A 25,826-nucleotide genomic window follows, 5' to 3' on the forward strand; every position below is an offset into this window, starting at 1 on the left:
CCTTTATCTCTCTTTCTGCCTTCTTCTCTTTTTCTACCTTCTTCTCTCTTTCTACCTTCTTCTCTCTTTTGACCTTCTTCTCTCTTTCTACCTTCTTCTCTCTTTCTATCTTCTTCTCTTATTCTACCTTTTTCTCTTATTCTACCTTCTTCTCTCTTTCTACCTTCTTCTCTCTTTCTTCCTCCTTCTCTCTTTCTACCTTCTTCTCTCTTTCTACCTTCTTCTCTCTTTCTTCCTCCTTCTCTCTTTCTACATACTTTATTCTTTCTTTCTTCTTCTCTCTTTCTACCTTCTTCTATCTTTCTACCTTCTTCTTTCTTTCTACCTACTTCTCTCTTTCTACCTTCTTCTCTCTTTCAACCTCCTTCTCTTTCTCTCTCCTTCTTTTTTTTTCCTCCTTTTCTCTTTCGACCTCCTTCTCTCTTTCTACTTTCTTCTCTTTGTCTACCTCCTTTCGTCTCTCTTTATACCTTCTTTTCTCTTTCTACCTTCTTCTCTCATTCTACCTCCTTCTCTCTTTCTACCTTCTTCTCTCTTTCTACCTTCTTCTCTCTTTCTTCCTCCTTCTCTATTTCTTCTTTCTTCTCTCTTTCTACCTTCTTTTCTCTTTCTACCTTTTTCTCTCTTTCTATCTCCTTCTTTCTTTCTACCTCCTTCTCTCTTTCTACCTTCTTCTCTCTTTCTACCTCCTTCTCTCTTTCTGCTCTTTCTTTCTTTCTGCCTCTTTCTCTCTTTCTACCTTTTTCTCTCTTTCTACCTCCTCTCTTTCTACATCCTTCTCTCTTCCTACCTCCTTCTCTCTTTCTGCCTCCTTCTCTCTTTCTGCCTCCTTAGCTCTTTCTACCTTCTTCTCTCTTTCTACCTCCTTCTCTCTTTCTACCTTCTTCTCTCTTTCTACCTTCTTCTCTCTTTCTAACTCCTTCTCTCTTTCTACCTTTATCTCTCTTTCTGCCTTCTTCTCTTTTTCTACCTTCTTCTCTCTTTCTACCTTCTTCTCTCTTTTGACCTTCTTCTCTCTTTCTACCTTCTTCTCTCTTTCTATCTTCTTCTCTTATTCTACCTTCTTCTCTTATTCTACCTTCTTCTCTCTTTCTACCTTCTTCTCTCTTTCTTCCTCCTTCTCTCTTTCTACCTTCTTCTCTCTTTCTACCTTCTTCTCTCTTTCTTCCTCCTTCTCTCTTTCTACATACTTTATTCTTTCTTTCTTCTTCTCTCTTTCTACCTTCTTCTATCTTTCTACCTTCTTCTTTCTTTCTACCTCCTTCTCTCTTTCTACCTTCTTCTCTCTTTCAACCTCCTTCTCTTTCTCTCTCCTTCTTTTTTTTTCCTCCTTTTCTCTTTCGACCTCCTTCTCTCTTTCTACTTTCTTCTCTTTGTCTACCTCCTTTCGTCTCTCTTTATACCTTCTTTTCTCTTTCTACCTTCTTCTCTCATTCTACCTCCTTCTCTCTTTCTACCTTCTTCTCTCTTTCTACCTTCTTCTCTCTTTCTTCCTCCTTCTCTATTTCTTCTTTCTTCTCTCTTTCTACCTTCTTTTCTCTTTCTACCTTTTTCTCTCTTTCTACCTCCTTCTTTCTTTCTACCTCCTTCTCTCTTTCTACCTTCTTCTCTCTTTCTACCTCCTTCTCTCTTTCTGCCTCTTTCTTTCTTTCTGCCTCTTTCTCTCTTTCTACCTTTTTCTCTCTTTCTACCTCCTCTCTTTCTACATCCTTCTCTCTTCCTACCTCCTTCTCTCTTTCTGCCTCCTTCTCTCTTTCTGCCTCCTTAGCTCTTTCTACCTTCTTCTCTCTTTCTACCTCCTTCTCTCTTTCTACCTTCTTCTCTCTTTCTACCTTCTTCTCTCTTTCTAACTCCTTCTCTCTTTCTACCTTTATCTCTCTTTCTGCCTTCTTCTCTTTTTCTACCTTCTTCTCTCTTTCTACCTTCTTCTCTCTTTTGACCTTCTTCTCTCTTTCTACCTTCTTCTCTCTTTCTATCTTCTTCTCTTATTCTACCTTCTTCTCTTATTCTACCTTCTTCTCTCTTTCTACCTTCTTCTCTCTTTCTTCCTCCTTCTCTCTTTCTACCTTCTTCTCTCTTTCTACCTTCTTCTCTCTTTCTTCCTCCTTCTCTCTTTCTACATACTTTATTCTTTCTTTCTTCTTCTCTCTTTCTACCTTCTTCTATCTTTCTACCTTCTTCTTTCTTTCTACCTCCTTCTCTCTTTCTACCTTCTTCTCTCTTTCAACCTCCTTCTCTTTCTCTCTCCTTCTTTTTTTTCCTCCTTTTCTCTTTCGACCTCCTTCTCTCTTTCTACTTTCTTCTCTTTGTCTACCTCCTTCACTCCTTCTACCTTCTTCTCTCTTTCTACCTTCTTCTCTCTTTCTTCCTCCTTCTCTCTTTCTACCTTCTTCTCTCTTTCTACCTTCTTCTCTTATTCTACCTTCTTCTCTTATTCTACCTTCTTCTCTCTTTCTACCTTCTTCTCTCTTTCTACCTTCTTCTCTCTTTCTACCTTCTTCTCTCTTTCTACCTTCTTCTCTCTTTCTACCTTCTTCTCTCTTTCAACCTCCTTCTCTTTCTCTCTCCTTCTTTTTTTTTCCTCCTTTTCTCTTTCGACCTCCTTCTCTCTTTCTACTTTCTTCTCTTTGTCTACCTCCTTCACTCCTTCTACCTTCTTCTCTCTGTCTTCCTCCTTCTCTCTTTCTACCTTCTTCTCTCTTTCTACCTTTTTCTCTTATTCTACCTTCTTCTCTTATTCTACCTTCTTCTCTCTTTCTACCTTCTTCTCTCTTTCTACCTTCTTCTCTCTTTCTACCTTCTTCTCTCTTTCTACCTTCTTCTCTCTTTCTTTCTCCTTCTCTCTTTCTACATACTTTATTCTTTCTTTCTTCTTCTGTCTTTCTACCTTCTTCTATCTTTCTACCTTCTTCTTTCTTTCTACCTCCTTTTCTCTTTCTACCTTCTTCTCTCTTTCAACCTCCTTCTCTTTCTCTCTCCTTCTCTCTTTCTACCTCCTTCTCTTTTTCGACCTCCTTCTATCTTTCTACTTTATTCTCTCTTTCTACCTCCTTCACTCCTTCTACCTTCTTCTCTCTTTCTACCTTCTTCTCTCTTTCTACCTTCTTCTTTCTTTCTACCTCCTTCTCTCTTTCTACATACTTCTCTCTTTCCTTCTGTTCTCTCTCCTTCTTATCTTTCTTCCTCTCGATCGTCGCTGTCCTTCTCTATCTCCTTTTTACTATCTCCTTTGCTGTCTCCATCTATCTGTCTCATTTTTTCCTTTCTTCTTCTTCTCTCTCTCTCTCTCTCTCTCACCCATTCTCTCTCTCACTCTCCTTTGCTTTCATATTCTCTATCGCCTTACTTTCTTTCTCTTTCTCCTCCCTCCCACATTTTTTTTTTGCTCATTGTAAACGATTTGAGAAATCACGATTTTGATAGTTGATCTCTAAGTATAATAATTAGATTGTCTAAGTACAGTAAACCCTCTAAAGGTCAACTTAAATGTTGTTAACTATAACACTCGAGCATTGAGTAGGTTTTTACAGCTCTGATGAGCACGTCGTGGCTGGGTGATTTATCGCTTGGCTGATGGAGCGACAGATTTAGGTTCAAGACTGTTTATTATGGATGTTTTTTTTTTTTAAAAAAGGTTGTAAAACAAGCTCTCATTATTACCTGACATCAATATGCTGACAGAGAAGAAGGGTGAAAAAGGTGGTAGATTATTGAGATATAAATATAACATCCTCGAAAACATTTATCTATCTATCTATCTATCTATCTATCTATCTATCTATCTATCTATCTATCTATCTATCTATCTATCTATCTATTTATCTATCTATCTGTCTATCTATCTATCTATCTATCTATCTATCTATCTATCTATCTATCTATCTATCTATCTATCTATCTATCTATCTGTCTGTCTGTCTGTTAATCCATCTAACTATCAATCAATCAATCAATCAATCAATCAATCAATCTATCTATCTATCTATCTATCTATCTATCTATCTATCTATCTATCTATCTATCTATCTATCTATTTATCTATCTCTCTATCTATCTGTCTGTCTGTCTGTTAATCCATCTAACTATCAATCTATCTATCTATCTATCTATCTATCTATCTATCTATCTATCCTATCTATCTATCTATCTATCTATTTATCTATCTCTCTATCTATCTGTCTGTCTTTTAATCCATCTAACTATCAATCAATCTATCTATCTATCTATCTATCTATCTATCTATCTATCTATCTATCTATCTATCTATCTATCTATCTATCTATCTATCTATCTATCTATCTGTCTGTCTGTCTGTCTATCTATCTATCTATCTATCTATCTATCTATCTATCTATCTATCTATCTATCTATCTATCTATCTATCTATCTGTCTGTCTGTCTGTTAATCTATCTATCTATCTATCTATCTATCTATCTATCTATCTATCTATCTATCTATCTATCTATCTATCTATCTGTCTGTCTGTCTGTCTGTCTGTCTGTCTGTCTGTCTGTCTGTCTGTCTATCTATCTATCTATCTATCTATCTATCTATCTATCTATCTGTCTGTCTGTCTGTTAATCTATCTATCTATCTATCTATCTATCTATCTATCTATCTATCTATCTATCTATCTATCTATCTATCTATCTATCTATCTATCTATCTATCTATCTATCTTTATTTCTGTCTGTATATCTATCTGTCTGTCTGCCTGTCTATCTTTCTATCTCCCTCTCCCTCTCTCTCTCTCTCCGTTAATATATATATATATAACAGAAACATGTGTATATACATATAACTGGTAACGTAGCATGTAAACAAAATGTCTGCTCTGCTAGAAAGTACCTATATAAAATCAAAGAAACTTGTCTGATTATCTGTAGGAACAAACCAAAGTTTGTCTCTAATTAAAGTTGAATGCTAAAAACAAAAGATGACTACTCGCATCACAAAAGAGTTCGACATTCACGTCATCTTGAAATGTTGTGTGTGCTCGTGTGTTGATTAAATGCACTGCTTTTGTACTCGCTTGTTAATGTATTCAGGGCAAGTCAATACTTTGTTGCCTGACATTTGCGTTGTGGAAATGTCATATGTCTGAAATGTTACTGATGTCACGTTGAATGTCATGTTGAAAGTTATTTAGTGTAACTTCTAGAATGTTAGTTTAGATTTAAAAAAACAACAACAAAAAAACCCAAACAAACACTAAATCTTACTCTTATAAAAGAGCATAAAGTTCAGAGGTGTAAAACAGTGACGTAGCTGGGGTATATGATGGCCAGTGGAGCAGCTCCTGATAATGCCCCCCCCCAATCGCCAAAATGAAAATTACGAAATAGCAAAAAGACGCTAAAGTATTGGTAAAAAAAGTAAAAAAAAAGTTTCCCTTTCAGACCCTGCGGTCTATAGGGCAGATAATGTTCATCATCATCAAACTCCATTGGAGTGATGGCTTGAGAGGTTCAAATTCTCTCTTGCTAAAGCCCTGGACAGAAACCCTGCTGTATTGCGTAGTGCATGCATGTCACCATATAGGTCTAGAATTTTGGTTTTCCCAGACCTGTCGAGACGGAGATCAGCAAGTCTGGGGCAGTCAAACAGAATATGAGGCACGGTTTCCTCTTCTTCCCCGCAGCGGGGGTACCGTAAATCGAAATTTGCCGTGAGAAATATGAGCCAACGGGACAGTGGCCTGTCCTGCACTGTGCTATAATAGCTTGCTCAGGACTGGACAGCCTCCACCACGGGAAAATCTGGTCAATGCGCCACATGCACTCCCAGACTCGGCGGGCTGTTTGGGACTTGACCTGGCACTCAAACCACTTTTCCATTTCTGTTTTTTGAATTATAGCCAGAGCATGGTGGAGACTTACAGCCTGTTAATTGGGTGGAATTTGCCCTCCTTAGTGGGCCAAGGAGTCTACAATAGTGTTGCCAGTCACACCTATGTGACTCGGTACCCACTGCATTATTACAGGTGTGCCATAGCGTTGCTCTATGCTGTGTGAAGCTATGATGAAAGTGTCGATATGGGGGGGGTGACATGGTCCAGGGCCTTGCAAAGCCTGTAGTACAGGTTTTGAGTCAATGACCACAACAATCTGTGTTGCCTTCAAATGTCCCTCTCCGAGTTGAGAGTCAATGACTTTTAAGGCTTCACAGACTGCCATGGCCTCCGCATCAAAACTGCAAACACTACCACATGGTCCAAAGATATTGACTGAGTCAGAGCCAAGAAAGTCAATGTAGGCTCCATAGCCTGCTCTTCCAGAATCTATCGATGCCGACCCATCAGTATATGCAAAAATGGCACTGGGCTTGAAGGCGTTCATAGTATCCAGTGCTAGAATCTGAAAATCGTTACCAGTTTCAAGCGTGTGTCTGGGGTCGTTGGGCGACCCCAAGTGGGAAGGGGGTGAAAACGTTGAATGTTTTGTCGGTTGGTGGAGAGGCCAGCTTTATCAGATATTCTAGTGGCATGATGCACAAAGGACTGCATCTGGATATGTCTTCTGCATCTCCAACCATCCACTAGTTTTCTAGGTGGGAGATATTCATCTAGCCTTTTATACCTCTCAAAGCAAGTCAGTACTGACCTATCCATCCTAAGGTTTAGTGGACCTACATTAGCCATTATTTCAGCCGCATTTACTTGGGACTGTATTTTATCAAGTTGTTCAAGAGCTGTCCTAGAGCTATAGATTTGCACAGGTAGTTTGTAGCATGGGCGTAGCCGGAAGGGGGGTTCTTGGGGTTCACCCCCCCCCGAAATGAAATCCCCCCCCCTCAAGGGTGGGATAGGAATTTAGTGACGGATTTTTGGCTTTGATTCTATTTATTTTAGGTGAGATTTTAATACTAAACCATCACGCAGCCAAGGGGGTTTTGAGTTTAAAACCCCCTACCAGGAGGTTTTGCAGTCAAATCCCCCTCTTCTATAAAACAAAACCAAAAAAAAAAATGCGAACGAGAATCTCCAATTTCCAAGAGCATAGCTAAGGAAAATTTTAATTTTAAAACCCCCTCCGAAATTTACGATAAACCCCCCTCTTCAATATAAGACTATCCATACATCAGTCACCAGATTCTATGAGCGTAGCCAAGAGGGGTTTGTGTTTTAAAACCCCATCCAGCGGGGTTTATAGCTAAAAACCACCTCCAATATAAAAAAGCGAATTACATGCTAAAAGCGGGATTTGAAACTAAAAAAGCAAATTACACACTCAAAATTCTATGAGCGTCGCCAAGCCAGAGGGCTTTTTTTTAAAGTTTAAAACCCCTCCTGAAGGTTTTGAGTTTAAATAACCCCATACAGATAGTTTTGAGGTTGAAAACCTCTCTCTTCCATTTTATTCTAAAGCAAACTACAGTCACCAAATTCTAATGGGTTTTTGATTTTAAAAAAACAACAACTCCCCAGATTTTTTGTTTACCCCACCCCCAATGATTTTGACGATTAAACTTCCCTTTTTGATTTACAATCTAAAGTAAACTACAGTCACCTAATTCCAAGCGAGTAACCATAGAGGCTACTAATTTCTACCAGTGACTGGTATTAATAAAGTGCAGTGACTAGCCATCTGACCAAATTGAAAAAAGTCTAAATAATAATAATGTAAAATATTATTACGTTTAAAGGATTAAAACAACAACAATATTATACCAATAAATATAAAATTCATTGACTTTTACATCTATAAACATGTTTGGGCATATAAATATAAAAAAAAACTCCTCCTTTGAAATTCTGATAAATTTTTAATTATCAATTCATTATTTCAAACATTCTCATTTATCTCCCACAGAATTTCTTACTGTAAGTAATGACATCTTTTTATTCCAAACATGGTCACGTGTTACACACGCGATTTAGGTATGACATTTGTGTACAACTTATATACGTACGGATAACCCATAGGGTCTGCCTGCGGGTTTGTGAAATGTAGACCTCCTTATTCATCCGGCATATATATTATAGTTTATAAATGAGCCGAAAACAAGGTCTTGTAGTGCGGTGTTAAATATGTCTAATTCGTGGTATAAAGTCTGGCTATTACTATTATTATTTTGTATTATTATTATTATTATTATTTTACTTTTTGGGATCTCAGCTGCCATGCAAGCTTCCTTTCCGGTCTCCAGTATTAGGTCAACTCTTAAAAACATTATGCCTCCTGCTCCTTTACACAAAGGAATGACCTGTTTTCATTAACATTTTTAAAAATAAAGGGGATTTAATAACGCATGGTTATACCTAGGAGCTAAGAAACAATGATTACGCCCCTTAGTAATTGGTTCCACTACATCTCAAAGCTGGGAAGAGTGACCGTATAAACTCGCGTAACAGATTTTGTCTGTGTTGATTGGTTATTATTACTACTGATTCATATTGCAGAACTGGTATTATTTAGTGATATTTAGTGATATTTAGTGTTGAACTGTTGATACCTTGTAGTGCTTTGTATTGCTTTGGTGACGAAAAAAAAATGAAAACAATATTAATCATTTGTTATAGGCCTACATAGTGTAGTCCTGTTGATATATAGTTCTGTTGATATATATATACTATATAGAGTTGTTTTCTCACAGCGCGGAGTCACGATATTCTATCATGTGCTTTCGTTTTTAAGGTAGCCAGGTTTTGCTAAAGGCTTTCAGAGACTTTGAGGGGGATCTAAGAACGTTTTCTTTGTTCACCTTGCGCTTGGTTTCTTTCCGTCAAAAGCTGGTCGTGAAGCCGTCATAAGCTGGCCGTGAAGCTAAACAAAGCTGAACGTGAAGCCGTCATAAGCTGGTCGTGAAGCCGTCATAAGCTGGTCGTGAAGCCGTCATAAGCTGATCGTGAAGCCGTCATAAGCTGGACGTGAAGCCGTCATAAGCTGATCGTGAAGCCGTCATAAGCTGGACGTGAAGCCGTCATAAGCTGGACGTGAAGCCGTCATAAGCTGGACGTGAAATCGTCATAAGCTGGACGTGAAGCCGTCATAAGCTGGACGTCAAGCCGTCATAAGCTGGACGTGAAACCGTCATAAGCTGGACGTGAAGCCGTCATAAGCTGGACGTGAAGCCGTCATAAGCTGGACGTCAAGCCGTCATAAGCTGGACGTGAAGCCGTCATAAGCTGGACGTGAAGCCGTCATAAGCTGGACTTGAAGCCGTCATAAGCTGGTCGTGTGCAATACAAATAAGTGCAATTGACAATACAAATGATTGCTCTCGATTATACAGTGCAATGGGGGGGGGGGGGGTGGGGGCGGTGGCTGAGTGATTAAGCACTCGGCTTCCGAAGCTGATTTTGAATTTCGTGATTTTTAGGGCGTCCCTTAGCCCACCCAACTGTAATGGGTACCTGACTTTAGTTGGGGAAAGTAAAGATCTTAACATCATCTGCCTCATAGATCGCAAGATCTGAAATGGAAACTATATAACTATACAGTGCACTATACGATGCAAAGCAGTTCACTTGACAATACAAAGAAATTCACTAGGCTGAATGAAAACAAATCAGAGCACTTGATTATACAAAACACTCTGTTTCTAGAGTTGCTGAGAGTGAAATATTCAGGTAACTACACACTAAATCTAAATCAAAAAATCGTATGTCTCTACAGTGTTTTAATGCTTCATCTGAGATTCAACATCTGAAATGGTTATAAGAATTAAAGTAACTCTGAAGAAAAACCTAAAACAAGGCTTTAGTAAACTAGAATGACACATGAACTGACGAAAGAGACATAGACAGTAACACTAAATCAATGTTATGAACACATTCTCAAGACGTTACACAAAAATAATCAAGTCAAGTATCCACAATATCACCACAAAACATGCTGTCGCCTCTGAAAGAAAGGGCGCCGCCCCTGCCACTTTCCAGGCCTTGTGAGAATCTTGTCATGGGACGTGCTAAATGAACTGTGAACATTTCGATTAGAAAACGTCAGTCTGAACTTCTGGCTGTCGATGAATCTAATTAAAAACGTCATTTTAAAAAAATATTGATAGTAGTTTCGTTTGTGTATAGGTGTGGTTGTGCGTGTGTGTGTGTGCGTGTGTGTGTGTGTGCGTGTGTGTGTCAAAACAGTGAGCTTAAGAAAGAACAAAAAAAAAACTTACGACAGAAAGAAAATTAATAAAAGAGAAGGAGAGAGAGGAGGAGTGCGAGAGAGAGAGAGAGAGAGAGAAAGGAAGAGTGAGAGAAAGTGGGAGAGGGAGCGAGAAAAAGAGAGAGGGGTGAGAGACAGAAAGAGAGATGGAGATAAAAAGCGAGAGTGACAGAGAGAAAGAGCTTGAGAGAGAAAGAGAGGAGGAGAGAGAAAGATAGATGGAGAATGAGAGATAGAAAGAGAGAGGGAAAGAGAGATTGAAGGAGAGAGGGAGAAAGAGAGGAGGAGAGAGAAAGAGAGATGGAGAATGAGAGATAGAAAGAGAGAGGTAGAGGGAGATTGATGGAGAGAGGGAGAAAGAGGGAGAGAGAGGGGCAGAGAAGAAAAAAGATATATGAATGTGAAATAGGAAGAAAAAGAGATATAGATGAAGAGTGAAATATAGAAGGGAAGAGAGAGAGAGAGAGAGCGCGCGCAAGGGAAAGAGAGAGAGCAAGAGAGAGAGAGAGAGAGAGAGAGGGGTACAATTAAAATCATCACATGAGATAAAACGAGAAAACGGGAGAAAGGAATAGAGTTAGAAATAAATTGTGAGACAGAACAGAGAGAGAGAGAGAGAGAGAGAGAGAGAGAGAGAGAAGAATTTTTCTTCCTCTTCTTGAAACTGTCAGGTAGAGTTGAGCCTTCGACTCTTGAAACTCTAGGCCAGCAAAAGTGAACAAGAGCTCCCTTTCACCGGCCTGAATGACAACAGCGTACACTGTTCTGTCTGGCGGGTGGGTCAGACTCACGGCAAGAGGCCGCGTACATTAAGAGCCCCGCCATATTCCTTTTCTATACCAGGCTAACAGTGCGGGACACGCCATTTATGTAACGGCCCCTTGAGGAACAGCGCCTGGATTGTGACAAGGTTGTGGGAGCTTTTTTACAACTCCGCGCAGTGCAATGAGGATGCTCTCGCACCCCCTTAGGCACCCCCACGGGAGTCTTGTTTTGCTACCCTTTAGCCTAATCGTTTCCTCCTACGATCGTTTCCACCCAAGCGCCACTATGAGGCAGGGTAGCAAGCCCAGGAGAGAGTAGAATAAAATACTTAACAAAAATTAAAGCTGTAAGCGATAGAGAAGACAAAAAATATATATATAAATTGAAAATATAGGCCCTATTTTGTTCGGGTTATTTTATTTCATTTTGAGAACCTTTCACTGGTGCTCTTTTGTTTCCCACGTTAGTTCAGTTCCTGTCACCATTATCTTGTACCAGAAATAGTCTGCAGTCTAATCAAACAAAATAGCGAAAGAAATAATAAAAAAAACAACCCAGTAAATCTTTTAATTACACATCAGGGGACGCAATTAGCAAATAACAAGACAGTTTGAAGTAAAGGGTTGCCGTTCCTTTAAATTCATAACAGTTTGATTACTTCCCTAATCTCCACCATTCAGGGGGATTTTGTATTATCTATATTTATTGGATCGGTATTACTTTTTTATTGATATATTTTACATATTTTTTCAGACTTTTTTTGATTGCTTAAGGCTAACATAGTTTGAATAAAAGAGTTGTTTTTTTTTTAACATAGAAAACAACTGAAATATCATAGGCCTAGAAAAGTTGAATTATTTTTTCTTAAAAACGTAATGTAAAAAAAACAAACATACACTTTCTCACCTCTTTTAATACTTCAAAAGCCCGCGGGACTAAAGCAGAGCTCATTTGTTTCAGCACTGCACACAAACAGAAGTTCCAGGCCGTGCAAACATTGTTATATTCACATCTGTATGGCGGCAGAGTGAAAAGGAATCACAAAGTTGCATTCAAAGATGTTTGGCTTTTGTTACAGCGAATGTAAATATCTCCAGGCAACATTCTTAATTAGACAAACGTCACCAGTTTGACTGACGAATGATAAGTAGAATTAGATCAAACTTCCAAGCAAGATCAGTGGTAGGTGAAATGTAGTTTATCACATCTTTAAATTATCCCCTTAACAGAATAAAACCCACACTCCCAACAGGGCCGGCCTTAGATAAGTGAAGGCCCTAGTCGAAGTGAATTTGGCGGCCCCAAATGAAATGAAAAAAAAAATAAACAGCAAAAAATTTAAATTACGCACCATGGTGTACACTAACAATAACAATAGGCACAATTTTTACTCTTCAATTTCTTCTCTAAAAAAGTTGTTTATGAGTACTGTGCGACGTCCCCACCAGTCAGATCAGGCGGATGCCTAGTTTGCCTATACCTTGTTAGGAGCTTCCACAATGTCTAATGCAAATAAGCCAAACGGAGGTAACGTAATGCAGAATTCAATAACACCGGCGAAAGGTTAGTCGACGCTGATATTGAATGTCGAACAAGTTTAATTTCTATGAAGGGAACCATCGAATGTCAGCTAACTCTCTACGTTCATTAAATGTTACTTAGTCCAAAAAAACCCGTGGAGTGTGGGAGCGCATGAGACGCCCTGACCGCACTTCCCCGTGGTGGAGGCTGTCCAGGCCTGAGCAAGCTATTATAGCACAGTGCAGGACAGGCCATTGTCCTGTTGGCTCATATTTCTCACGGCCATAGCCAAATTTTGATTCACGGTGCCCCCGTTGCTGGGAAGAAGAGGAAACCGTGCCTCATACTCTGTTTGACTGCCCACAGATTTGCAGATCACCGTCTCGACAGGTCTGGGAAAACCAAAAATTCTCGACCTGTATGGCGACATTTATGCACTACGCAAGACAGCAGGGTTTCTGTCCAGGGCTTTTGCAAGAGAGGATTTGAGCCTCTCAAGCCCTCACTCAAATGGAGTTTGATGGTGATGGTGATGGTGATGGTGATGAATTATTTCTACGCTGTCCTGGAGGGTAGTCTGTTTACGTCGACTTCTATTTCGTTGTGTCTCTAAAACCTATTCATGTTTTTTACTAGTCACGTCAAAACTTCCCCCTATTTTCCGAAACAAATAATTAATTCCTAATCATGCCATAACAACTAGGGCCGGTCCTGCACTAACCCTTCTGTAAACACTGCGCCAAAATTTATGAAACTTTGAATCATATTGTCTTTGAATGCCCCATTTTAATCCACCTTAAGCAGACCCTACTACAACTACAGCCCAACATAACAAACACTCAGTATGGCAGTACAGAACATCTAAAAAACTATTTTCCCTTGGCACAGACTACAAAAAATCTCACAGCTCAGCATCAAAATGCTGGCTAGAACAGGGGTCGGCAACCTTTGGAGTCGGAAAAGCCAAAAATTACAATTTTATAAAATTAGAAGTTTTTAAAGAGTCACAAAGTTTTTTCGTCCCAATCATAAAAAGCTCTCACACAATGCTTTTTTAAAAATGAAAAAAAAAACGAATTCATGCATAAGTAATGTTTTTCACAATAAGTTAAATAATATCTATTTATCTATCTATATCTATATCTATCTATCTATCTATCTATCTATCTATCTATCTATCTATCTATCTATCTATCTATCTATCTATCTATCTATCTATCTATCTATCTATCTATCTATATCTATATCTATCTATATCTATATCTATATCTATCTATATCTATCTATATCTATCTATATCTATCTATCTATCTATCTATCTATCTCTCTATCTATATATATATATATATATATATATATATGTATATATATATATAAAACATATGAATAATTTTTAAAAAATTCAGTAATAACTAAAGCAGTTAAACATTTACTTACAACAACAACAAGTACTTCACTAACAAACAATTGAGCAAAAAAAATTAAATGGGAGCGTTGGCTTTGTATGGTTTTAGAAAGTTTGGATACATTTGGCACATATGGTAACTTGTTTTCTTAGTTTCAAACCACGACTCTAATTTTCCAATTGTTAGTTGGCCTCTTACTTTACTTTTAATTCTATTCATGCAAGAGAACGCTTTCTGGCACGACTATGTCGATCTAAAGATAGTCAGCACTTCAAATGGTAACTTATTCACCTCACTGTAGCGATCTGGGAGATTATTCCATGTGCCGAATCAACTCGCTGCATTTCTTTGAAAGTTGTCCACTTTTGTTGCGTTACATTTCTGGACCTCTAACACTTCCAACTTGCTTTTCGACTCTGTAAATGTCTCACCCCACAAAGCTTTACTTTTTAAATCGATTAATTATATTTCTCGAGATCCACTATCAATTCTAAACGTATCAGTGTAGATTTCGTTATTATTTGTGTTGAGATGGTGTACTAGGAATACTAGAATAGTTTTGTTGGTTTTGAACTGCTCAAATCTGTCTTTGATTTGTTGTAAATAACTGTGCTGAAGTAATTGGTGTCAAAAGTTGCACTGATTTTATCGAGATACTGCTTTAGACATTCAAAAAGAAGTAATTGACCGCACTGAATATCTTTTGCAAAAATAATTAATTTTGCTTCAAAACAAACCAATTCTTGTACCAAAACATATGATGGGTTTTCCTTTCCTTTCAGTTTTAGATTCAGCTCATTTAATTTCTCTGTTATATCAATCATAAAGTAAAATGCTTGCAACTATTTGTTGTTCTCTAATTCAGTGTGATAAATGCCTTTTTCATTTAGAAATGTATTTATTTCATTCAAGCACAAAGCAAAACGTTTCACCACCTTGCCTTTGGAAAGTCATAGCTTTTGACAAGATGCTATTAATAATCTTTATTACCAAATTCATGACCTAATTCAGTCGGAATAGTTTTGGGCACAAATCGCTTCTTGGAGCATTATTCAGTGAAACGTAAGAATTTCTTAGTTTATTTTGCTCGAGGAATCGTTGTTGCCCCTTCAATTTTTCCTGTCATACTTCTGGCTCTATCAGTTGCTATTCGTATGCTTTTATTTAAATCGATCTTATTGTCTTCAAGGTATTTTTGCAAGGTATTTTTGCATAGCATTCGCTCTATCGTCCCCTCTTATTTGTCATGAGAGCGGTAGCGATCCTTCTTCTCCTTCTAGCCAGCTTTTTGATGCTGAGCTGTGAGCTCTTTTGCAGACTGTACCAAGAAAAAATACTGAGCTGTTTTCTTCAGTTGTTTAGCACTGCCGTACAGGGTGTTTGTTATGTTGGGCTGTAGTGGTTGTAGGGTCTGCCTAAAGTGGCTTAGGAAGGGGCATTCAAAGAGGATATGACTATAGCATATACCTGACAAATGGGCAACTTGTGCCGTCTTTATGTCGCAAGACTAATCTATTGTAAGACAGAAGAAAGTTGAATATCTTCCACCGGCAAATAATTTACATTTGAAGACATTTTAGCTATTCAATCTGTACTGTTTTAGCGGATACTGAAAAATGTTAGATTTTTTTTTCAAGATTTCTTGTTTGTTTTTGGAATCACTAAACAGTTCTTCAGTTGCACGTATGACGTAGACTTTGACATACTCACCATATGTAAATGGTTTGCCTTTTTGTGCAATTTCTAGTGGTGCATCAAAGCTTGCCAGAATAGCATTACTTGTAGATTGCTTCTAACTTTGAGAAGATAATTCGCTTCTAACTCATTTACTTAAACAACAGTCACAGTCAAAGTGCGTGGTGAAGACGCCAATTCGTCTTGCGTCAAAGCAAATTAAAACCTACATAGAAACATCCGACGACGGCGTCATTCGAGAGCTTCTGACAGACTGACAATAGCGACGACGCGTGTAAGGGGGGATGGGTCTTAATCCTCATTAAACGATTCAGAACAATTTTTTTAAAGTTTCGATAAAATAAATAATATTTGCGTATGGAACTAAAGAGCCGCATGTGGCTCGCGAGCTGCAGGTTGCCGACCCCGGGGCTAGAAGAAGAAGACGATGTATCACACACAGGTGTAGATGTATCATACAGAAGTGTGATTATGCAAAAATATTTTTGAAATTTTTCTTCCCTTATGTCTTGTTCTATTACATCATGAAACGGGTAGATTGGATCATGCATAACTAGACTGATACTTGGAAGTAAGAATCTTTTTTTTTGTAAATGGACAAATGTATTTTACAGGGGAAGAGAAGTGACATCCACACAATAAAAACAAATAATGTTGACAACGAGCAAAGGTAGGCATTTGTTTACGGTACAGACTATGAATGTATAATCACACTTACTATTTTTTCTAAATTTTGTGTGCAAAATAAGGTTTTTAAAATTTAAATAATATTAATCTTATACAATTACTAGACATATGTTACCCGCGACCCGCGGGTCTTTATTTGCGCATTACTGTCGATATAGTTACTGAGAGTGTTTTGTAAACAGTTAAACGAAATAATAATGTAATAAGTAAAGCGAATGTGTCAATGTAAAAATAGTGTGAATGAAGCTATCAAATCAGAATAGCTAATAGGCTTAAATCCATTTTTCCAAATTAAAACATTTGCTTGTAGGCCTACATATATTTGATAAAAAATTGAGATGAATAGACTTAATTTTGTGTTCATGTGTTAAAGTATAAAGTAGATCTTGAGGTAGACATAGATCTAAATCTACACTAATCTAGTTGCCTTTTATAGAGTTCATTCTGTGTTGCCCATGCGTGACCTTTTTTCATGAATGAATATAGGCCTATCTCAACACGGCTACGCAGCTTTATTTAGCGAACAGCGAACGAATGTATTAAAAATGCTTTAGAAAAACAAATTTGAATGTTAATTTGATTAAAATATGAAATGAGTGGACAATAATTAGTATGTTTATGTGTTAAAGCATAAAACTATCTTTGCGAAAAGAAGTTTTATTATCTTAGAGTTCAATAAGAGTTTTAGACCTAGCCCTAGGAAGTAGAGAGATGTGTTAATCACTGTTAATGTGTAACCATTTGGTAATGTCTAATGAAAGGATGTTCGCCAGACTTTATCCGCGGCCTTCGGGTCTAAGTTTGTGTTTACTAATCTAGTGGATTGGATTTAGATGTATGTTAAACTTAACTAATGATCCTTTCAAGTTTTTTCTCTTTCGCTACGAAAATAAAATTAGGTTTGCGAAAATGGGATTACCCGAAACCGATAAATTCATATCTATTACAAACGAAAAGAGCGATAGCTTTGTTAAATGAATGGGATTATAAAGTGAACAATTAAACGAAATAATTTTTAGTACGCGATTCATGAATGAATATAGATCTAGGCCTATCTCAACTCGGCTTCGCAGCTTTCGCAAATGAATGTAGCTTTAAAAACCAAATTTGAATGTTTATTTGATCAAAATATGAAATGAATGGACTTCAATTAATATGTTTATGTGTTAAAGTATAAAACTATCTGTGCGAAGAGAAGTTTTATCATCTTAGAGTTGAATTAGAGTTTTGATCTAGGGATGGGATTATAAAGTAAACAATTAAACGAATTAATATTTAGTACGCGATTCATTACGGAATTGTCTAATGAAAGAATGTTCGTCAGGAAATCTGTAATCACAGATATAAGGAACTAATTAATGTAAAAATTGCTTTTGAAACACAAAATTGAAGGTTAATTTTATTATATAATGAAATCAATGGATCTTCTTTTGTCTTTTCATGTGTCAAAGTAAAAATTTATATGCGCAAAGTGTATTTCTTAAAATTAGATCTAGGTCTAAATCCTTTCTATCTTTTCTCATGTCAACATTGTAGACATGGCCTAGATCCATAAAATACTATAGCTGTAATAGAGTCGGACAACTATATTTTTTTTTAGGGTCCTAAGTTTGTTTTAGGGCTACAATACATACACTACGGTCTAAGTTGGTACCCAAGGAACATTCCTGCCTAGTTTTATCAAGATTGGTCAAGCGGTTTTGATGTCTATAAGTAACATACATACATACATACATACACCACACATTCTACTTTATAATATAGATTATTATTAAAAATGACAATTATTATTCAAAGTTTGTTAACTTGTATACCTAGCCATAGGTTATTAAGACTCTGAATTCCGAAAAGTCACAATTTATAACGTAATACATATTGTTATGGTAATTTACATCGAAAGGCAGAAATATAAAAGCCACAAACATTTGGTGTACCCGGCGTAAAGATAAGCAACGAAATAATGATGAATTATTTTAATCACCCCCCTCCCGCTCCCAAACAAAAACAAAAGAAACCTATGTACATTTTTCAGTAATGTGTATTTAAAATTTTTAAGCTCCTTGGATGTAGTTTGATAGTCACTCGTGTACAATACTGCTGGTTTTGTTTTTTCTGTAGCACAAAGTAATTTCTGTTATTTAGTTGGTGACCTATCTTTGAATATTTAATGTGTCTTTTGAATTTTTTTAAAATTTTAAAATCTCTCCGCTTTTAATTTTCTTACATGAAAACCACTGTTACATAAGATCTGAACGAAGTGGTCGTCTCCTTTCCATTAGGACTAAAACCACTTTCGGTCAGAGTATTACAAGATCAGCTGTCGTCATCGAGAAGTACAATGACGTCAAATTCTTAAAGCGCTGGTTGTGAATGTGTATGTATTTCGTGTGTGAATGTTGTTCGAATTTTTAATCAATATTGTTTTTGTACAGCAGTTTCGCTGAGCTTGTCAGTTGTAGTCAAACTGAATTTCCATTAGATTGGATCAATAAAAATTATCTTATCTTATTTATCTTATCTTTAAGTTCCATTATATCGCCAACACATTTCTTAATATGTCTTTTTCTTCTTTTTTTTTTCTCTCTTCTAGAATTTTATTGTTCAAAGGGCGAAAATGGGACCTTAAAACTTACAGTGTAAAACCAAGAGCAGAGAACTGTGATGAACTTTTAGTGGGACCATCCTAAATTAACTTGCACAAAATGTAACTTCAATAGAAATTTCAACTTTTTACCAAGACTAAGACTGCTGTATTGATCCTTATGGAAATATATTGTGATTACAAGGACTCTTTTTCTCATATAAAGACAACACAACAGAAACATTCACATAAATAGAACAGACTCAACATAAAGAGTTGAGCGCCTAGTATTGGTCATTTGGATCCAAAGCTTATATCGACTCATTTTATCTGTCTGCCTGTAGGATAAAAGTTAGTACACATTATTTCTCCAACACCCAATCTCGGATCAAGCTGAAACTTTTGCACAATTATTTCTTTAACCTGACAACACAAGGATCAATTTTAAAAAAACCAATTAGTTAATTAAGTATTGGTAATTAATTATTTTGCTTGGTATCTTGAACAAGGGAAAGAAATCGTACTTGACAGATGAATCTTAAGCCCTGAGTGAACATTTAAAAAAACGATCATGTAAAGATATCCCCTTCTTCCCTCCCCACTTCACAACTGGTCCAGACAAGTGATAGAATCATATTGCATTGAGAAAGCTAAAAGCTAATCAGAAACATTGGTAAAAATATTTCTGTCGCAAAGATTTATATGTTTAGGTCGATCATTCATGTAATTACATGACTGATCCAAACTAATTGATACAATGACACTAATATAATCTTTTTTTTCTTTAAAGTATTTTTTTTCTCTTGTTTCTTCAAGATTTGAGACTTTTGTCTTGCAACCCGTAATTTGGAATCTTTTCATTCAAGAATTCACATTTCCCCAACTCTTAAAAACTTGACACTATCTGAAAATTGATTGCGTTGTCTTTAAACGAGACAGTGTCTCCCAAGAGTTACATGTACACTTTCGTCACGAGACAAGCTGATGATAAAACTATTTGAGCAGATATGGGAATACCATTGATTTTTAATGTTCTTTCTGGCTAATCAGTCGCTATACCGTGATCGCCTTCGGTAGGAAACAGGGCTGAGCTCCCTTGTCTTTGTTAGAATCAGGACCAGGGGAAAAAAAAAAGGAATTTTCACATTTGACTACAGGATTTCACCACCATTTGGTTTCTTTCATGGACTTAATTGCTGGCGTGTACAAAGTAGAGGGGTTAATTGTATGTACTTTTGATTACTTTTTGAAATATTCATCTCTGCTTTTTAAATATGGTTTTTAATGCTAAGTTAGTTGTCGCATATTTAGCAGCATGTCATGTCTAGAAAAAAAGTGAAGTACCCCTTTCAAAAGTTCCCCAATCTAAGGAAAAATGATGCAAGGGGTTATCTATTTCTATGGCCGACGGTTAACGAGGGTTTCATGTGGCCAGCACAACGACCATCGGCCTTTATTTTCCCCAAATAAAGTCAGGTACCTATAAGAGTTAGGTGGACTCAGGAAAGTTTTTAAGAATCCCGAAATTCAAAGTGATCCAAGTGCACATCTTGTGAAGCAATAATATTTAAATTTGTTGCAATTTGTCCTTAAACATTCTAATAGTTATCTACCAATATTTAACTTTGTTTTCTTTGTTTAAAATGTAGCTTCATTTTCGCCCATACACTAGTGGGAAAATGTGAAATGAAAAAAAAAAGATTTACTGCAGCAGGAATAAAACAGAAACACATATACATTTAGAAAAAAACCCAGCTGGACCAAGGTAAAAACACAGAACGTTTAGGCCTCACGGTCCAACTTTGTCAAATTTAGAGGCTTTTCCTTGGTGTATTATTGAGCTTCATTTTCTTGGTCTAAAAGTTAGCTCGTCTTTCTGTCACTAGACTTTCTGCCTCACGTCTTTCTGTCACTAGACTTTCTGCCTCACGTCTTTCTGTCAGTAGACTTTCTGCCTCACGTCTTTCTGTCACTAGACTTTCTGCCTCACGTCTTTCTGTCACTAGACTTTCTGCCTCACGTCTTTCTGTCACTAGACTTTCTGTCACTAGATTTTCTGCCTCAGGTCTTTCTGTCACAAGACGTTCTGCCTCACGTCTTGCTGTCACTAGACTTTCTGCCTCACGTCTTTCTGTCACTAAACTTGTTGCCTCACGTCTTTCTGTCACTAAACTTTCTGCCTCACGTCTTTCTGTCACTAGACTTTCTGCCTCACGTCTTTCTGTCACTAAACTTTCTGCTTCACGTCTTTCTGTCACAAGACTTTCTAAAACTAGACTTTCTGTCACTAGACTTTCTGTCACTAGACTTTCTGTCACTAGATTTTCTGTCACTAGACTTTCTGTCACTAGATTTTCTGTCACACGTCTTTCTGACGAGTGTCTTTCTGTCACATGTCTTTCTGTCATTAAACTTTCTGTAATACGTCTTTCTGTCACACGTCTTTCTGTCACGTGTCTTTCAGTCACTAGACTCTCTGTCACTAGACTTTCTGTCACTAGACTTTCTGTCACTAGATTATATGTCACACGTCTTTCTGTCAAACGTCTTTCTGTCGCTAGACTTTCTGTCACTAGACTTTTTGTCACTAAACTTTCTGTCACTAGACTTTCTGTCATACGTCTTTCTGTCACTAGACTTTCTGTCACTAGACTTTCTGTCACACGTCTTTCTGTCACTAGACTTTCTGTCACTTGTCTTTCTGTCACTTGTATTTCTGTCACTAGTCTCTCGTTACCAGCGTATACCAAATTTTCTCCCTTAGTTTTACTCGTGATTACATCAGAATCTAATTTGTCTATAGGACCAAATTATCTTGTATCTTTAATCATGATTACATCATAAACACACTCAAACAGATAAAGAATTCCACTTAAAAGATGAAACGACGTCATTAAAAAAAAACAAAAAACAAATATTTGTAATAATGTCGTTTTTAGTTCATTTATAGCTACAATGTAGATTTAGTGCTCTCCCTCCCCTCAAAAGGCCTCTTTCTAATTTAGTATATCTAATTTGGTGTAGTATATCTAATTTGGTGTAGTATATCTAATTTGGTGCAGTATATCTAATTTGGTGCAGTAGTTGTTGTTTTTTTTATTGCGTTTACTGTATTAACTTCAAACCATTCGTTAAAGCCAACGATTCGATAATGAAATCAATCCTATGCCCTGAGCCCTGTATTGCTACCTTAACTGTGTTTAGGTATACCCTTGAACGCTATATAAATTTTATTTTAATTTAACAAGAAAATTGAAGTCAATGAAACATGCTGCTGTGGCGTGTCACCAGAAACTCTTCATCTTGACATTTGAAACTATTTCAAACCTGCAGACTTTATCAAGAACCGTGATAGAGATACTGTCACCTTGTGATACCACTTTTAACAGATAAAATATATGAAGAACTGCCAAATCTGGAAACTCTTGCATAGCTCATCACAGATATAGAACTTGTTATCAGGATGCTGCAATATTGATCACGAGGGTGATGAGGAGGAGGCGGAATCAGGGCCGTATTTAAGTAAGTTGGTGCACTGGGCTGTATATTGACTTAAAAGATTGACTAACAGCACACACAAAAAACAAAAACAAATAACAACAATACATAAAAACGTGGAGGTGCGGTGGCTGAACGGTAAAGCTCTAGGTTTCCAAACCGGACGTCCCGGGTTCAAATCCCGGCGAAGACTAGAATTTTTAATTTCGTGAGCATTGGTCGCCTCTGAGTCCATCCAGCTCTAATGGTTGACATTAGTTTGGGGAAAAATAAAGGCGGTTGGTTGTTGTGCTGGCCATATGACACCCTCGTTAACCGTGGGCCACAGAAACAGATGACCTTTACATGACCTATAGGCCACAATGTCTGAAAGGGGAACTTTACTTACGTTGAACGTTGAAAAGCAAGATTGAAAAACAATATCAGATAACAATATTGAATTAAAAACATCTATTGTTTCAAAAATGTTATCTTATATTTAAGGCTACGCGAAACACATTATAAACATAATTTTGAATACCCTTTTAATGTACAAGAAAATTCATTTGTAACTGAATTCGTAAACAAATTTTTTTTTTGTTTGATAGTTTGGGTTAGGTTCCCCTTTCACACCTTGCAGTCTATGGGGGAAGATGATGTAAAGGTTATGTATTTCTGTGGCCCTCGGTTAACGAGGATGTGTTGTGGCCAGCACAATGACCAACCGCCTTTACTTTTCCCTAACTAATGTCAGATACCCACTAGAGATAGGTGGACTCAGAGGTACCATAAAGATCCCGTAATTTTAAAAAAAAATCCAAGTCTTGGTTTCGAACTCATTCCTCTCAGTTAGGAAGTCAAGCGCTTTACCACTCAGCCACAGCACCTCCAATTCTCAAGGTGCTATGACTTAAATAGTCAAAAGTCTTGCACAACCAGATTTCTTATTAGAGCCAGTTTTTTTTTTTATTGCCTTCCTCCTGAGAAGAATATCACATAACATACAACACATAACATACAACACATAACATACAACACATAACAAATAGAAAGAGGGGGAAAGACATCCACAGACGCGCGCAAACCTACACACACACACCCACTCGCGCGCGGGCATTTTCGGTCCTGCATGGCTACAGGGGGAACACTCCCAGGATGTGTACAGAAAATAAATGTTCATACAACTCCAGCCAAGCGCGTCCCACTAACTATACCACAACTATTTCTTCTTCCTCACACGCACGCACGCACACACACACACACAAAGGAACTGTGTCATTCTTTCTTAAATTCTCACCCAAATATTCCTCGAAATTAATCGTTCCGCTTGTGTCCCGGCGCTAGACAACGGTGGACACGGGATTGTGACATTTCGCTGCGTCAAAGTTCTAATACACGCTATAAGAGTGATGGAATTAAAGGGAGTATACGATTATACAATGAGATGGTAGGTCATGTGACCCTTGTGGAGTCCCAGGACTAAGGCAACCCAATTGTACTTGATAACTCATCACTAATTTATGTTGGAGGCTCACCTTTAGTCTGGAATGATGTGCTAGCAATGTTGGATATTGCAACTCAACAAATAATATGATGAAATTGCTGTACCACAGGCTAGTGGCTCGCATGCTTGAAAATTCGTAAGTCTTAAGATAATTTATTGTTATAGATTTGTCATTCATATAAAAAAAAACTTTTAAAAGACACAGTGTTACTATTTAAGATTATTTCGAAAGAAATTCTGTTGCGTTAAATGCAAAATATAATTGGATCTCATGTTAATCGAATTATAAATAAGCGAAGAGTTATTGCTCCTGAGATCCGGTAATACTGTAATACTAATACTAAGCACATGAGAAGGCTAGCTACATATGTAGAAACATTTTACATTGATATTGACAAGACTTCAAACTTCAAAGGTAAATAATTTTATTTAATTACAAAACTTGTGTTAAATTAAATCACTCTGATTGTCTGGGTGGATGGAGTCTTATACACGTTATTTCTCCCACTTCCCATTCTCGGATCAAGTTGAAACTTTGCATAATTATTCACAGTGATGACAATACACGAATCAATCCAAAAAATTAGTCATTTAGTTCATCATTTAGTACTAATTCGTTAGATTTCTATTATAAAGCAGAAAAGTTGCTAAAGCCGGAAATTTTCAGATAAATGGCAGTAATTAGTTGTTGTTTTTTTCTCTACTTTATGTGTTTATTTATATGTATTTGTATGTATTTGTATGGCGAATCTGTTTCCCTGTCAAGACCAACGGATTCATAGTATAGTTGAAGTAGATTTCCAACCTGATTTGGTGGCCAATGGCTTACTAGGGAGTAATGTGGCCAGCACAATGATCAGCCGAAAGACGGCTTTACATATTCAAGTTTTTTTTTTTTTTTTTTTTAAAAACGTTACTGCATCCCTAACATGAATGGGGATGAATGGCAGTCACTCACGCATAAGGTCAATACGTACTCACAACTAGAGCGCATTCAAAGCAGTGATTATAAATTGACCAACAAAAAAAACAATAGGAAACTTTGTGTTAGTATCGACAGTCCTTCAATGCAACACGTCGATAGCTTTGTCGACTTCTATCTTTTTTTTTCTTCCCTAATAGCCTAATCGTCTCTTCTAAAGACGGGTTCCACTCAAGCACCACGGTGAAGCTGAGAAGCATTGCCCTGGCGAAAAAAAGCTTTAATATTTTGTTATTTAAACGTATAAGACACACGGACGGACAAATTGACGCACAGACATCACGAACACATAAATCTGTTTTTTTTTCCCATACAGGGACAACTACAAGCTAGTTGTGTGTGATAGTAATCAATACTTTTTGTTCAGTTAACATTTTCGGGGACAAACTTCCTGCCAAATTTCCAAATCAATTTCCTTGTTTCTGAATTATCTGAATCTTTATCACCTTAACACATAATTTAATAACTCGACGCTTTTGTTATGGTTTCCGCAAAAATTAGAAACTTGTAGCAGCAAGTAGCACTACAGAAGTCTAAAGTAGCAAGTAGCACTACAGATTTCTACAGTAGAAAGTAGCTCTACACAGTCCTACGGTACAAAGTAGCTCTACACAGTCATTCAGTAGAAAGTAGCAATACACAGATCTACTGTAGAAAGTAGCAATACACAGTTCTACAGTAGAAAGTAGCTCTACACAATTTCACAGTAGGAAGTAGCAATACACAGTTCTACAGTAGGAAGTAGCAATAGACAGTACTACAGTAGAAAGTAGCAATACACAGTTCTACAGTAGAAAGTAGCTCTACACAGTCATTCAGTAGAAAGTAACAATACACAGTTCTACAGTACAAAGTAGCTCTACACAGTCATTCAGTAGAAAGTAGCAATACACAGTTCTACAGTACAAAGTAGCGCTACACAGTTCTACAGTAGAAAGTAGCAATACAAAGTTCTACAGTAAAAAGTAGCTCTACACAGTCCTATAGTAGAAAGTAGCAATACACAGTAGTTCTACAGTAGAAAGTAGCAATACACAGTTCTACAGTAGAAAGTAGCAATACACACTTTTAAAGTAGAAAGTAGTAATACACAGTTCT

The 25,826-nt window shown here is 37.1% G+C and overlaps 1 protein-coding gene across 2 annotated transcripts in view; it reads left to right on the forward strand.

The window, feature by feature from the left end:
- Positions 1–23,634: 23,634 nt before the first annotated feature.
- Positions 23,635–25,826, forward strand: part of LOC106074148 (metabotropic glutamate receptor 4-like) — a 45,036-nt gene continuing 42,844 nt past the window's right edge. For both annotated transcript variants that reach the window (XM_056012328.1, XM_056012325.1), the window contains exon 1: positions 23,635–23,882. The gene's annotated coding sequence lies outside the window, so the exon portion shown is untranslated. The remainder of the gene's footprint in view (positions 23,883–25,826) is intronic.

The sequence above is a fragment of the Biomphalaria glabrata genome, chromosome 15 (assembly GCF_947242115.1).
Source record: "Biomphalaria glabrata chromosome 15, xgBioGlab47.1, whole genome shotgun sequence".
Lineage (NCBI taxonomy): Eukaryota > Metazoa > Mollusca > Gastropoda > Planorbidae > Biomphalaria > Biomphalaria glabrata.